Below are 16,371 nucleotides of genomic sequence, written 5' to 3'. Positions count from 1 at the left end.
GGAGGACAATAAATTTACGGTACTTCAACCCCCTTCGAGGATACAGCCACTAACAATCTTAGTTGCTAATTCAACTTCCAATTATAAAATATTTATCTATTTACAAGTCATGTAACAGGTCTAATTCTTTTAAAAACGTAATGATTAAATGATAACTAACATTCCTAAAAAGATCCTTCATAGTTCTTGATTAAAAATAGTTATCCCTTGTGATGGAATATTCAACACAATCAAACAAAACATGCCGGAAAGTCAGAAAGACCCATGACAAAGTCTTAAACCTTGGTGATGGACAGAAGCAAGAAGTTTGAGGCTGCTTTTGCCGGCTCCACCATATACGATGGAGCCGTAATCAAATTTCGAACGGACCAATGATCGATAGGAGGGTAGCTTGGTCCCCTCCCCACTTACAATTAGAAATGACTTTCAACAAGTCAAGTGCCTTCAGGCATTTAGTTTTAAGGGATTTGATATGAGGGAGAAACGTTAAATGCGAGTCAAAAATCAATCCCAGGATCTTTGCCTCTTTTACAACTTTAATAGCAGTACTATTTAGAAACAGTTCAGGGTCTTTATGTGGTTTATATCGTCTACAGAAATGCATACAATTAGTTTTCGATTAGAAATTTGAAACCGTTCTAAACACAGCATTTATTAATTTTGTTTAAACACAACTGCAATTGCCTGTCAATAGTATGCATATTTTTACCACAACAAGAAATATTAAAATCGCCCACAAAACATGATCCGTCAATCGAAGCATTTAAAACTTTGGATAAAATGTTGATTGTAAATCTAAATAAAGTAACAGACAAAATACTCCCTTGTGGACCATCCTGATCCTGATAATAATGTTCAGACAGGGAAGAAACCACTCGGACTTGAAACTGTCATTTAAAATGATGGATATAAATTGAGGTAATCGGCCTCGCAGTCCAAAGTCATGTAAATCTTTTAAAATGCCGTATTTTCATGTAGTGTCATATGTTTTTTTTTTAAATCAAAAGAGATAGACACTACATGTTGTTTATTAATTATAGCGTTTTTGACAAAAGATTCTAAACGCACTAAGTGATTAATGGTACTTCTGTTTTTACGAAAGCCACATTGAATATATGTTATGAGGTTATTGGTTTCTAAGTACCAAACTAGTCTATTGTTTATCATGCGTTCCCTATAAAACGTCGGACGAAGAAAAGCCGGGACGGGCAAACGGGAATTTCTAAAAATGGAGACCACACTATTAAAACGAAACATGCTAAACTGGGTAGGTACACTTAAAACTACTAGGTAGGTACATTTGGCGAATGTCAGTGGAATTGACAAGACATATTTCAATACAGTTTAAAGATCTCACAACACCGTTTATTAATGTGTCCCAGCATAGTCACTGGAGTTTGGTCACTCTTGATTAGGGCTTTCACAAATAACTTGAACTTCATAGATATAGGTTGAATTTTGATATATTTATAGAATACCTAAATTCAAAAGAATCTCAAGGCTTAGTATTCTAAGTGTATTGTATATGTTGCTGGAAGTAAAGCTCTGTGTTCGGGACCCGTGAAGATCTGGAGTAGAAGAGGGCTTCAACAACCCATGCTTGCCATAAAAGGCGACTATGCTTGTCGTAAGAGGTGACTAACGGGATCGGGTGGTCAGGCTCGCTGACTTTTGCTGACACATGTCATCAGTTCCCAGTTGAGCAGGTAGTTGCTCATGTTGTTGATCACTGGATTGTCTGATCCAAACTCGATTATCTACAAGCCGCCACCATATTGCTGGGATATTGCTGAGTGCGACATAAAACTAAACTCACGAAATTAAACTGAATTTTCATTAGAATTTCATCTATTTTTAAACCATATGTTTGCAAAATAAAGAAAACGAGCAAACGAAAATATTTTCGTCCACGAGAGAGATTAGTCGAATTAAGACCGGAATGATTTCATTTTTTTTGTCGTGATAATTATGAACACATTTTCATTCATAAATTTACAACCCCCAAGACAATAAAAAAACTATGAAAATTTAAGTGGAAATCCAGATTCTTGTACTTGTTACAAATTAGCAGATTTAAGTCCAAATGAGTTGACTTTTGTGCCATGATACTTACAAATATATCCTCATTCATTTGCAAAATCCAAAACACAGGAAAAGATGTATTTTGAGTAAAAATGATTATTCTGGCATATTTTCAAAAAATCTTCCTGAATTCGCAAAGTAAGTCAAAATCAGTTGAATTTTGTGTCATGATACTCACAATGGCACTTTCATACATTTACATCCTCCAAAACATTAGAAAAGATGTATTTGGAGTGAAAAGGAAATATTCTCGCTCATGGGCCCAATGTTTTTCGCCCGTGGGCGAGATGTTTTTGAAAATCGGTCTCAATTAGCAGAATTAAGTCATAATGAGTTGGATTTTGTGCCATGATACTCATAAATATATCCTCATTCATTTACACCTCCAAACCACAGGAAAAGATGTATTTTGAGTGAAGGCAAATATTCTCGCCCATGGGCCAAAATGTCTTTCTCCCATGGGCTAGAGTTTTCAAAATTGCTCTCATTTAGAGGACTTAAGTCAAACTGAGTTGAAATTTCTGTCACGATACTCATAAATGTACTTTCATTCATTTACATCCTCCAAATATTGGAAAAGATGTGTTTGGGGTAAAAGGAAATATTCTCGCCAATGGGCCAAAATGTTAAAAGTAAATATTCTCACCCATGGGCCAAATGGTTTTCGCCCATGGGCGAGGCGTTTTCAAAAATCCCTTTAAATTAGCCGAATTAAGTCGAAATAAGCTTAATTTCGTGTCAAGACACTAATAAATAAAAAAAACAACATTGGCCCATGGACGAGATTTTTCAAAATCGCTGTCAGTTAGCAGAGTCAGAGCCAGAAATTGGCTTCAAATATTGTACCCATGTAGGAAATCGAACCTTCAGCGTGACAAGTAGAGTCTTTAACGATTAGACTACCTACAGTGTCTTGTAAGGTAATGCTTGCAATGGATACCGAAGACAGTAATGCATAAAGGACTCTGGTGTATGTACACATGCACAAAAGTTAAGCGCCACTATTTTCATAGCGTCTTGATTTCACCACTGAAGATCAGAAATACAAACTGTAAACGTTTATGACTGAATTAGCCTTCCATAGATTCTAGAACGTAAGATTGTCAAGCTATGACAAGGACAACGTTTTTGCAACGTTTTTCCCTACCATCTGAATCTTGAAAATCATGTTTCACACACTGGGTTTCAACGGTCTGTTGTGAGATTCTCCTTTCAGTCATGGTCAGGAGAAAGTTAACTACCGCTGAGAGATGGCAGTTGATAGGGATAAAAAAATGCTGACATGTCCTGCAGGGCCTTTGTACGGTACATGGGTCGTCATCACAGCGTCATCACCCGTTTAGTTGCCAAACATAATCAAACCAATGACGTCAATGACAGGCATAGATCTCGTTATGATAGTTACCATTGAGTATCCAAAGTAGCAGATAAAAAAATAGTACGTGGCGCTTAACTTTTGTGCATGTGTATATTATACCACAAAATACGAGGTGTTGTTGTTGTTATTGTTGCTTAACTACAGGAACATGCACCAATATCTGTTTTGATGGGTTGAGTCTCATCCAGCCACGGGACCCACACTCTCAGAGTCAGGCACACACAAAGTCAGCCGTCTAACCCTCTCAGCCACCGCGGCCCACACAACAATAAAAGTCGTGCGGTACTTTAAACAATCACCTTTATCCACCCATCTGACACGCGAAACTTGTTACGACCAAAAGTACTAGAATTTGTACTTCACTTAGAAAGTGTAATCACAAGTGTTGCAATATATTTGATGTTACTTTAAAAGTGACAATATATCGAGCAGTGTTATGTTGCTTGGTACATGGCACTGGATATACATCCTAATATTCTCAAGTAGCTATTCGCCATGTCGGTTGTTGATCACGTGTATGCACACTGCTGATGGAGCATGTGCTGACCCGAGCTGACATTCGGCCTAACACTTGAGTCGGGCTATATTAAACCCGTTTACCCGGCAAGCGAGGCACTCGGCTTCCTATCTGCGTGCTGCACACTTGCACGATGGAGGTAACAACTGTTGTATTGTTCAGTCTGCTATTGTGTGGTATTAGCGACGTACAGGCTGATCCCGGGATTGCTGCCTTGGCTAAACAGGTCAGGCAGAACGAAATTGAGATCAACGCATGGAAACGTTCAGCTGCTGGTATTGAGATTAAAGTGATGGAGAACTTTGAAGAGTTGGAGTTGACGCTAAAAGAAGAACTTAAGAGAACATTCGTTCCCCCCTTAATAAAAAATCTAGTCCAACAAGCCATGACCGACATCCTGACATCAGATGTTATCGGGAATATCATCAGTGCACATGTAATCGATGAAGTTCAAAGTCTCAAAGCCAATGTGCGAAACACGAAGACACACCCTAAAGCACTGAAGCAAAGGCTGAGACGTGTGGAACGGGAACGTGACAATTACAGAGATAGTCTACGAAAACTACGGGGCAGCTTGACATGAGACATCCGGGCATTACAGCTGCAGGTGAATCAGACTGTAGCTGACCTGCGTGATGCCAGAACCACTGCCCACCCTAGAACTACAGCAGGTGAGAGCTGAGAGCTTCAGCAAAGATTAGTCGCTTGATTAGCGCTCTATCTTGTCATTCCAACTGATGGATACGAGAATAACGTCATCATTTCGTTATAATTTCAGTCAATGTTTTACAGTCATACTTCCGTTTGTGAAACAGTATGTCGGAGGTAAACCCTCTGTGTTTCAGTGGAAACCTTCCATTTCCGAATATATCAGTTTTAAACAACCGTCATGCCTCTCGACCAGACCAGACAGGCTATGCCATTACAGGACATGTCAACATACGGTTCACATTATATGCGGACGATAGCAAGGCTGCATAAAGAGGGTGTGTTGAAACCAAGCCCTCTCATTCGTCGACGCTTACTATAGCCCACCATTTGTGTCAAGATCGTTTAGTTGAGGGTAAAAATCGGCTTTCAATTGACTTGTACAAATAACAATAAAGAACTGGTAGGTGTCATGAGTGGTGCTCGATGGGCCAATCACCCATGATTATGTTCAGATGAACTTTTAATCGACTGCATGCGATGGTAGCGTAGCGATCAGCAAAGCAGGCGAGTAGGGTACACGGAAGTGTCCGGTCTTGTCTAGGTTATATCGTACTGTGAATCGTTTCAAGTCGGGGGTCATCTCAAAACTTTCATATTTAAAAACAAAAACAAACCGAAACTTAAATCTGCGCAATGACACGAGTGCCTGTGGTGATTGGTGGGTAAGTTCTCAGTTTTCTGATTTTAAACTCATTTAAGAAATAGTGTAAATGCATATTTTACGACAGCTGCAGAGCAGTATGACTGTGGTGGGAACTAAGTGCTTGCTTCACACAGTGTTTACACCCAGACGTTTGTTTACCCTGTCACAGGCGGGGATGAAGGAAGGCCTAGGTAAACAACGCAGCATTTCACCTAGTACACTTGTTATAACGTTACTGATCAAACCATGTGCAAGAACGTGTTATCATTTGACATGATACCACTGAAAACTCTTGGGGATCAAGATTTATGAGATTATTTTAAATCTGTCCAGTCAAGTATTTCATTTCAAATGCGTATCATTTTCTTTTTATTCAATGAAGAGCTGCATTGAATTGTTCAAAAATGCATTCTCTTCACAGCACACACAGAGTATCAGTTAAGAGGTCCGGTAACCGGTGTTTGCTATGGGGACCTGTAGAGTTTCTCTTTTAAGACCGAAATCTTTGTGTGCAAAATATGCATTTCTGCAACATTTTAAAAAATAAACAGTAAACACGTCACAATTTAATTCTGGACTCACAAAAGTCCAGAAACTCTCAGCACTATGGCCACTCTCGCACAAGCGATTTCGAAAAATTAAACAGGCAGCTGTTATGTATGTGTGCTAAGGATGAAAAAATGAAAAACAATTTTTTCGAAAACTCAAAATTTAAACTCGCTCGCCCATGGGTAGGCCCATGGGCAGGCCCATGGGCGAAAGTGTTTCATTTCATCCAGAATAAATGTTTTGGAGGTTGTAAATGAATGAAAAAATGTTAATAAGTATCATGACACAAATTTCAGCTTGTTGTGACTTGACTCTGCTAACTGACAGCGATTTTTAAAAATCTCGCCCATGGGTGAAAAACATATTGGCCCATGGACGAGAATAATTAATTTCTTTGAAACTACGTGTTTTTGTTTTTTTCAGGCATTGCAGGTTTTCAATAAATGAACGTGTATTTATTAGTGTCTTGACACGAAATTAAGCTTATTTTGACTTAATTCGGCTAATTAAGAGTGATTTTTCAAAAAAACTTTTACTCAAAATACACCTTTTCCCATGTTTTGGAGGTTGTGAATGGATGAAAGTATGTTCATAAGTATCATGTCACAAAATTCAACTCATTTTGAATTAATTCCGTTAATTTAGAGCTATTTAACAAAATCTCACCCATGGGCGAAAAACATTTTGGCCCATGAGCGAGAATATTTCCTTTTACCCCAAACACATCTTTTCCAATATTTGGAGGATGTAAATGAATGAAAGTACATTTATGAGTATCGTGACAGAAATTTCAACTCAGTTTGACTTAAGTCCTCTAAATGAGAGCAATTTTGAAAACTCTAGCCCATGGGAGAAAGACATTTTGGCCCATGGGCGAGAATATTTGCCTTCACTCAAAATACATCTTTTCCTGTGGTTTGGAGGTGTAAATGAATGAGGATATATTTATGAGTATCATGGCACAAAATCCAACTCATTATGACTTAATTCTGCTAATTGAGACCGATTTTCAAAAACATCTCGCCCATGGGCGAAAAACATTGGGCCCATGAGCGAGAATATTTCCTTTTCACTCCAAATACATCTTTTCTAATGTTTTGGAGGATGTAAATGTATGAAAGTGCCATTGTGAGTATCATGACACAAAATTCAACTGATTTTGACTTACTTTTGCGAATTCAGGAAGATTTTTGAAAATATGCCAGAATAATCACTTTTACTCAAAATACATCTTTTCCTGTGTTTTGGATTTTGTAAATGAATGAGGATATATTTGTAAGTATCATGGCACAAAAGTCAACTCATTTGGACTTAAATCTGCTAATTTGTAACAAGTACAAGAATCTGGATTTCCACTTAAATTTTCATAGTTTTTTTATTGTCTTGGGGGTTGTAAATTTATGAATGAAAGTGTGTTTATAATTATCACGACAAAAAAATATGAAATAATTCCGGTCTTAATTCGACTAATCTCTCTTGTGGACGAAAATATTTTCGTTTGCTCGTTTTCTTTATTTTGCAAACATATGGTTTAAAAATAGATGAAATTCTAATGAAAATTCAGTTTAATTTCGTGAGTTTAGTTTTATGTCGCACTCAGCAATATCCCAGCAATATGGTGGCGGCTTGTAGATAATCGAGTTTGGATCAGACAATCCAGTGATCAACAGCATCAGCAACTACCTGCACAATTGGGAACTGATGACATGTGTCAGCAAAAGTCAGCGAGCCTGACCACCCGATCCCGTTAGTCACCTCTTACGACAAGCATAGTCGCCTTTTATGGCAAGCATGGGTTGTTGAAGCCCTCTTCTACTCCAGATCTTCACGGGTCCCGAACACAGAGCTTTACTTCCAGCAACATATGCAATACACTTAGAATACTAAGCCTTGAGATTCTTTTGAATTTAGGTATTCTATAAATATATCAAAATTCAACCTATATCTATGAAGTTCAAGTTATTTGTGAAAGCCCTAATCAAGAGTGACCAAACTCCAGTGACTATGCTGGGACACATTAATAAACGGTGTTGTGAGATCTTTAAACTGTATTGAAATGTCTTGTCAATTCCACTGACATTCGCCAAATGTACCTACCTAGTAGTTTTAAGTGTACCTACCCAGTTTAGCATGTTTCGTTTTAATAGTGTGGTCTCCATTTTTAGAAATTCCCGTTTGCCCGTCCCGGCTTTTCTTCGTCCGACGTTTTATAGGGTATTCTCCTATTTGTCAGACCAGAAATAACAGGGGTAGGTCACTCGCTTGTTTTCTTTACCATTTGTACTAATTAGTATGCGCGTCCTCATGCTCCAATGCACACAGTGACCTGATTCGTCTCCATCGCAACTTAGGCTGCGTTTAACAGTACTTCAGCCAGTTTACTGTATCAGTCGAAATCTTACAATGAATGAATGAATGAATGAATGAATGAAGAGCAAGAAGTATATGTGAATGAATGAAAGAAATGATAAAAGAAAGAAGTGCATATGTGAATGAATGAGAAAGATATAATAAAAGAAAGAAGTACATATGTGAATGAATGAAAGAATAAATGATACACCACGGCCATCCCTTCCAAAACACGCTAAAGAACGCAAAACTATCGTTAGATTACATGTGTTAAGAACAGCTTGTTATTGTCTCCCTGGTCAGGCGTAACAATTGTCAGACAGGTTAAAACAACAAACTATCTGGTTGACTGCACAGCTGCCTGTTGACATAGTATACCCACATCACCTACTTTTCCTGCGTAACCTTCATCTACATCACCACCCTTAATATATTGAGCAGAGAGCACAGAAGGCCCTATAGCTGTAACCACTGAACCGTGGCGTCTCTCTGCTCCCAAGTTCCCAAGTGGGGGTGTCCTTCTATACCTCTTCCATTAATCTTAAAACATCTAACAAGCTCAACGCATGCATCTTTTTATTAAAATGTGACGTTATACATAATCATAAGATTATGTATTATTCAGTTGATAAATTATTATTTTATTATATATATATAATATATATATATATATGTATGACACGCTGGACAGGTCTAGGGCATTTTGTGTTAATTTACCATTCCCATTTTCATAATGCTTAAAGAGACACTCATTAATCTATCTCAGAGTTTTGTCATTCCTTCACCCCAACATGGTTGCTAAATCCCCTCTGATCATAGTATATCGACTCTGCCATACCCAATTCACCTAATCCTGAGAAATCAACCAGTCATGCCATACCCACATCGCCTAATTAATTTTCCATACCTATCGAGTAAAAAATACATAAAATGGGAGGACGCCTTGTTTACTAATGGGAGTGAGCCTTGTAGGGAGTACCCTCACTCTCACAAACCCACGTACTGAGGAGAAGCGGCCGTGTTTGTCGGGGATTTTTCTGGCTTTGCTAAATAAATCGTACATAAACATGTAAAATATTTTGCTTCGATTCTGTAACTACCCACATTATGACATTGAGACCATTTTGATTTATCGAGTAAAATACGATTGAATAGTTTTGAGTTTGAATCTTGCCACTTTAGCGCTCTATCTTTTTAAATGGGGCCTGCATACTAATATTTAGGTGTTTTTTAGTATTCCATCTATTTGTTTAAATTAACTGATTTACCTGTTTTTGCTTTGTTTGGGTTTTTTTATTGCAAGTGGCCCAGCGAGTGAGTGCTTTGATACCTGTAAATTTATTCTGACGTTTGACGAGCGGGACGTAAACAAGAACATATATGGAGCCCCTGCATCAATACGTATTAAAGTGTTTGAAACATTATTCTAGACCATTATTTGTACACAACTGATGAAATGTACCTGAAAGATCAAGGTTCATAAGAACGTACAGGGCACATTTCTCCTACCCCATTTAAGAATGTCCATTTCTGATTGGTTCACGTGGCCTTGCGAGGGAGAATAGATCATTAAGTTTTACCCCGCCACGTGGGAAAAGCCTGCATCCAGTCAGTGAACTGTAAAGCAGTGGTTCGAATCGACTATAGTTAGTACCATGTTAATATAATACATGGTTTCAGCCTGTTTTGATGCTCTATTTACATAAAGTGATATTTAAACATTCGTTATGGTAAATATGGTGTAGGAATATGATGAAGAGTATGCGGGTTTTCTTCATCCCATTTCATCCACCGATGAGAATGGTGATATCCTCTTTTGGTTCACACCCGGATTGTCGATTGTTTTATCAAACACACAACAGGACTGTCAAAAAGCAGTGGAGTGTGACAGTGCTCAACACTGTTCTAATGACACCCGGAGCGTCGAATACCTTGGAGAACTTGTGCCCGAGAATAGCAGAAGACTCGTCTCTACGCTAATTAACGAGCTAAAACACATACACAAAGACTTCGGTGAAAGAATGAGCTGTGGAACCAATTCCTGAATGATAGTCGTCGCACGAACAGTGGTCGAGAAAGTTGGCGTCATCGTGAATTGAGGGTCTGTGAGCAATGTAAACTGCATATTGTGACACAGTAGCCACAATAAAGAATAAAGAAGAACTTGACAGAAGGCTTCAGCGTCTCAACGAGCAGCTCCAAAGACAAGAGATTTCCGTAATGAGCTGTGCTCATCAGACTGTCTGCCTCGCTCATAGTGACCACATTACTGTACTTTATAACGTATTTGGTTTTCCTTCATGTCCGGAGCGTCGAACGCCATAGTGTTGACACCTGATTACCTCCTTACGTAATACCCGAAACATCGAATTTACAAAAATTTCAATTCAATTTTAGACAGCCCAGGCAAGTGGTTTGTTTAAGGAGTAAGAGGATTAGGAGGCATGGTCGACTAGATTTCTTTGTTTAACTAATCCAACACGGCCTTCACCAATAGAGGGAATGATTTCTGTTCAGTTATGACATTGCTGTTCTCCATATGTCTCTATTTTCTCCACACATCTCCATGTTGTTGTATTTTTGTGTGTTTTGTAACTCTGATTGGGACTGGTGAACAAGCTTTACAGTACCTCACCCATACAGCATATAATACAAAATATAAATGAAGCATGTGTCGTCATCCATATGAACTATCATATAATAACATATGCATACATATCATTACATCAAATACATCTATCATATAAGTAAACATGAAAAATAGAATTATGGTTTGTTGCGTCTGACTAGCTCTTTGTAGAAACACTGAACATTTGTGAGAAGGTTTTTGACAAGTTAATTAGTTTCCTGTTAAAAAATTAAAAATCAAGCTTTGTGTTTTATGCTAAAATCATGGACGGATTCAACTATTTTCTGGTTTTCACAGTGAATAAGTTCTTTTCCGTTCACCGAAGTCATCACAGACCACAGTGAGAAAAGGTCGATCTTCAAGCAGTAAGGAAGACCATGATAGCGTATGGAGTACTTGTGTCTTGGTCATCTCCTCCGTTACCCCCTCCCCGAATCCACACCCCACCAGGGCGTGTAGGACTTGTCTCGGTGGATAAAAAGGGACTCCTATAACCCCATATACCCCTAATCACAATGCTATAATTTGTCGTTTTTGTGTATCCGGTTTTGTGTATTCTGCAATATTGCATAGTACTGGTGAAGTGTTAATCAAAGCAATATTTTGCTTGCTAAACGAACCACATTCTTTGAGAATCAAAATATGTTTTAAGCACATTTTCAAAATTGAAATGCAGCATGCACACAATAACTAAATTGGAAGGAATATCGTGCCGGACAAGGTTTTCCAGAGCACCTGCACATAAATGTCAATGTCTTTCAAAGACTGATATGTGCAGGTCTTGCAAAAGGACAAAGCAGGTATGCTTGACAAAGTTCTTGCAAAGGAGGTTTATACACAACACCAAAACCAACCGGTCAGCTCGACGCCTTCCAAAACAATCAATTCGAGATTTCCTTTGAATGTGAGATATTTGGCTGCGCGTCTTGCGCAATCAGTCTTTTTCATTCATATACACTCACGAGCACCTGTTCATTTCAAAGCTGGTGTCCCCTAATGACCTAATGTGATCCATGGATGAATTTTGTATATGACAAGTAAAATACACTTGAAAGCGGCAGCTGTTATACTCCAATAAACAAGACCAGCGGACGAGACATGACATCGTAGGCGCTTTGCGGAAACTACGTAAGTGAACGCGGAAGAAACAGAAAGCGTCATCGTTCCGCTCAGTTTCCATTGTCTTTGCGAGTTATGCTGAGATACTCAACAAACTGAGATAAAAGTCAAAATGATGAAAAAGTGGAAATCAGTGTGTGGATTAGAACTTGAAAATCACTCATGAAGTCTCTGACAAAGTAATTTCTGTTCAGGTCATGATCATTTGGAAAAAAATACGAAAGTTCTATGGATATACAACTTCTTATAAGGTAAGCAGCATTTCGGCGTAGCTGTTAAACTCGTTATCAAGAAAGGGATATCTTACAGGTAGTCCTGTAAGTTAAACCTTTGTTTTGGGTCGAGGTCAAAATCGTTTGGTGTAGTGACAACGGTGTTGTTTTATGGGATTAGACACGGATTTTCTATAAAAAAAGTAAAATGTGTGTCCTCAGGAAACGAAATAAGACACGTGTACCAGAATGTAAGTCAATCGATGTTAGCGAGTTCAATCAGTGACTTCAGTTAATAAAATGGGCTTTCAGTTCACTCCTTCCATTAGTAATGAGTTATTTAGTTTCTTGGTAAAATTGCTTGCAAGGTGAATGTTGAAAATGACAGTTTTCAGGATCATTTTAACAACTTCAGTTATGGCAATCGGTTATGGCTTCAGTAAAGCTGCTATGCTTCACGTTTCGTCCTACTTATTGTACGGGAAGATACCTTTGTGTAAACAGCTTTTTGTTCATTTTGAGAACTGGTAAAAAGGGAGAATATATCCCGTGAAAATGAATTTTGAAAGACTGCAGATCAACAGTTCCAGTTGTCTCAACACCAAAATACTTAGAGACCACAATCACGAAAGCCAAAGTAAATCTGTTCGAGTGTAGCAAAAATAGTGAAAATAGAAAAGTAAACGCAAAGTCAATCTTGATTACATTACACATTAATAGTATGGATACGTTCATCTATAGTTTAAACTAATCTCCTCAAGTAATCGGGACTGGATTGGCAAGCATAAACATGCATATCAATGCCGCTCCACACCAATAATAGAATTACATAACATACATGATAACAACACTTCATGTTTCGCTCGTCAAACGTCAGAATAAATTTACAGTTATCAAAGCAGACTAACAGGCCCACTAGCAGTAACAAAAAACAAAACAAAACAAAAACAAATAGATTAATAAATCCAAATGAATAGATGGAATACTAAAAACCACCAAAATATGCACGCCCCCTTTAAAAAGGTAGAGTGCAAAAGTGGCAAACTGGTAAAATATGCCAAGTTTCAAACTCAAAACTATACAATCGTATTTTACTCGATAAATCAGAATGGTCTCAATGTCATAATGTGGGTAGTTACAGAATCGAAGCAAAATATTGTACATATATGTATCATGAAATAACAATTTATCAACTGAATAACACATAAAAAATACTCTTATGATATGTATAACATCACATTTGAGTAAAAAATGACTGCGTTGAGCTTGTTAGATGTTTTAAAGATTAATAGAATAGGTAAAAAAGGACACCCCCACTTGGGAACTTGGGAGCAGAGAGACGCCACGGTTCAGTGGTTACAGCTAGGGCCTTCTGTGCTCTCTGCTCAATATATTAAGGGTGGTGATGTAGATGAAGGTTACGCAGGAAAAGTAGGTGATGTGGGTATACTACGTCAACAGGCAGCTGTGCAGTCAACCAGATAGTTTGTTGTTTTAACCTGTCTGACAATTGTTACGCCTGACCAGGGAGACAATAACAAGCTGATGTTAACACATGTGATCTAACGATAGTTTTGCGTTCTTTAGCGTGTTTTGGAAGGGATGGCCGTGGTGTATCATTTATTCTTTCATCCATTCACATATGTACTTCTTTCTTTCTTTATTTCTTTCATTCATTCACATATACTTCTTGCTCTTCATTCATTCATTCATTCATTGTAAGATTTCGACTGATACAGTAAACTGGCTGAAGTACTGTTAAACGCAGCCTAAGTTGCGATGGAGACGAATCAGGTCACTGTGTGCATTGGAGCATGAGGAGGCGCATACTAATTAGTACAAATGGTAAAGAAAACAAGCGAGTGACCTACCCCTGTTGAAGATTATTTCTGGTCTGACAAATAAAACCTATAAAACCCCGGACGAAGAAAAGCCGGGACGGGCAAACGGGAATTTCTAAAAATGGAGACCACCCTATTAAAACGAAACATGCTAAACTGGGTAGGTACACTTAAAATTACTAGGTAGGTACATTTGGTGAATGTCAGCGGAATTGGCAAGACATATTTCAATACATATTTCGGCACGACTTCGATGTTCAGGTGTAAACAATCTCCAGGGGCATGACTTGTGACACTGTTCTGCAGTGGCAATCTTTTCCTAAAAACATAAGCTATTGCCCCGACAACACCTCATACCTAAACGCATTCAACACGGGTTGTCAAAGATGGATAGGTATAAAAACGTAATAGTAGGAACGAAAAACACAACTCACCGAGACGGGTGTTTCTTCCAACGACGCCATGTTTTGCTGCGTGAGTTTCCGCTCGCGACCGAAAAATCTCCGAAGATGGCCGAGCGTGTTTCCAGTATTACCGACATTGCTTCCGATAGGGCCGATGTGTTTCTGTTATTACCGCTAAATTACCGATATCGCTGCAATAATTTCGCGAGTGGGCTGCGTTTGTATCCATTTGAGATGCAATTCCTTCAAATTTGCTGTAATTCCTTCAATTACTTATGGGGGCCTGGATTAGGGCTTTCACAAATAACTTGAACTTCATAGATATAGGTTGAATTTTGATATATTTATAGAATACCTAAATTCAAAAGAATCTCAAGGCTTAGTATTCTAAGTGTATTGTATATGTTGCTGGAAGTAAAGCTCTGTGTTCGGGACCCGTGAAGATCTGGAGTAGAAGAGGGCTTCAACAACCCATGCTTGCCATAAAAGGCGACTATGCTTGTCGTAAGAGGTGACTAACGGGATCGGGTGGTCAGGCTCGCTGACTTTTGTTGACACATGTCATCAGTTCCCAATTGTTCAGGTAGATGCTCATGCTGTTGATCACTGGATTGTCTGATCCAAACTCGATTATCTACAAGCCACCACCATATTGCTGGGATATTGCTGAGTGCGACATAAAACTAAACTCACGAAATTAAACTGAATTTTCATTAGAATTTCATCTATTTTTAAACCACATGTTTGCAAAATAAAGAAAACCAGCAAACGAAAATATTTTCGTCCACAAGAGAGATTAGTCGAATTAAGACCGGAATTATTTCATATTTTTGTCGTGATAATTATGAACACATTTTCATTCATAAATTTACAACCCCCAAGACAATAAAAAAAACTATGAAAATTTAAGTGGAAATCCAGATTTTTGTACTTGTTACAAATTAGCAGATTTAAGTCCAAATGAGTTGACTTTTGTGCCATGATACTTACAAATATATCCTCATTCATTTACAAAATCCAAAACACAGGAAAAGATGTATTTTGAGTAAAAGTGATTATTCTGGCATATTTAAAAAAAATCTTCCTGAACTCGCAAAAGTAAGTCAAAATCAGTTGAATTTTGTGTCATGATACTCACAATGGCACTTTCATACATTTACATCCTCCAAAACATTAGAAAAGATGTATTTGGAGTGAAAAGGAAATATTCTCGCTCATGGGCCCAATGTTTTTCGCCCATGGGCGAGATGTTTTTGAAAATCGGTCTCAATTAGCAGAATTAAGTCATAATGAGTTGGATTTTGTGCCATGATACTCATAAATATATCCTCATTCATTTACACCTCCAAACCACAGGAAAAGATGTATTTTGAGTGAAGGCAAATATTCTCGCCCATGGGCCAAAATGTCTTTCTCCCATGGGCTAGAGTTTTCAAAATTGCTCTCATTTAGAGGACTTAAGTCAAAATGAGTTGAAATTTCTGTCACGATACTCATAAATGTACTTTCATTCATTTACATCCTCCAAATATTGGAAAAGATGTGTTTGGGGTAAAAGGAAATATTCTCGCTCATGGGCCAAAATGTTTTTCGCCCATGGGTGAGATTTTGTTAAATAGCTCTAAATTAACGGAATTAATTCAAAATGAGTTGAATTTTGTGACATGATACATATGAACATACTTTCATCCATTCACAGCCTCCAAAACATGGGAAACATGGGAACATGTCATGATACTTATCAACATTTTTTCATTCATTTACAAGCTCCAAAACATTTATTCTGGATGAAATGAAACACTTTCGCCCATGGGCGAGCGAGTTTAAATTGTGAGTTTTCGAAAATTTCTTTTTTTCATTTTTTCATCCTTAGCACTTATACATAACAGCTGCCTGTTTAATGTTGCGAAATCCCTTGTGCGAGAGTGGCCACAGTG

General features: G+C 38.0%; 1 protein-coding gene across 4 annotated transcripts in view; it reads left to right on the top strand.

Moving 5' to 3' along the window:
- Nucleotides 1-16,371, top strand: part of LOC137259851 (sodium- and chloride-dependent glycine transporter 2-like) — a 44,715-nt gene that overhangs the window by 5,869 nt on the left and 22,475 nt on the right. For 2 of the 4 annotated variants that reach the window (XM_067797479.1, XM_067797478.1), the window contains exon 1: nt 4,146-4,648. The exons of the other annotated variants lie outside the window; for them this stretch is intronic. The gene's annotated coding sequence lies outside the window, so the exon portion shown is untranslated. Of the gene's footprint in view, nt 1-4,145; nt 4,649-16,371 lie in introns of those variants that run through there. 4 annotated transcript variants of the gene reach the window in all.

This window comes from Haliotis asinina, chromosome 13 (assembly GCF_037392515.1).
Source record: "Haliotis asinina isolate JCU_RB_2024 chromosome 13, JCU_Hal_asi_v2, whole genome shotgun sequence".
Classification (NCBI taxonomy): Eukaryota; Metazoa; Mollusca; class Gastropoda; order Lepetellida; family Haliotidae; genus Haliotis; species Haliotis asinina.
This window is presented reverse-complemented; position numbering and strand designations above follow the sequence as displayed.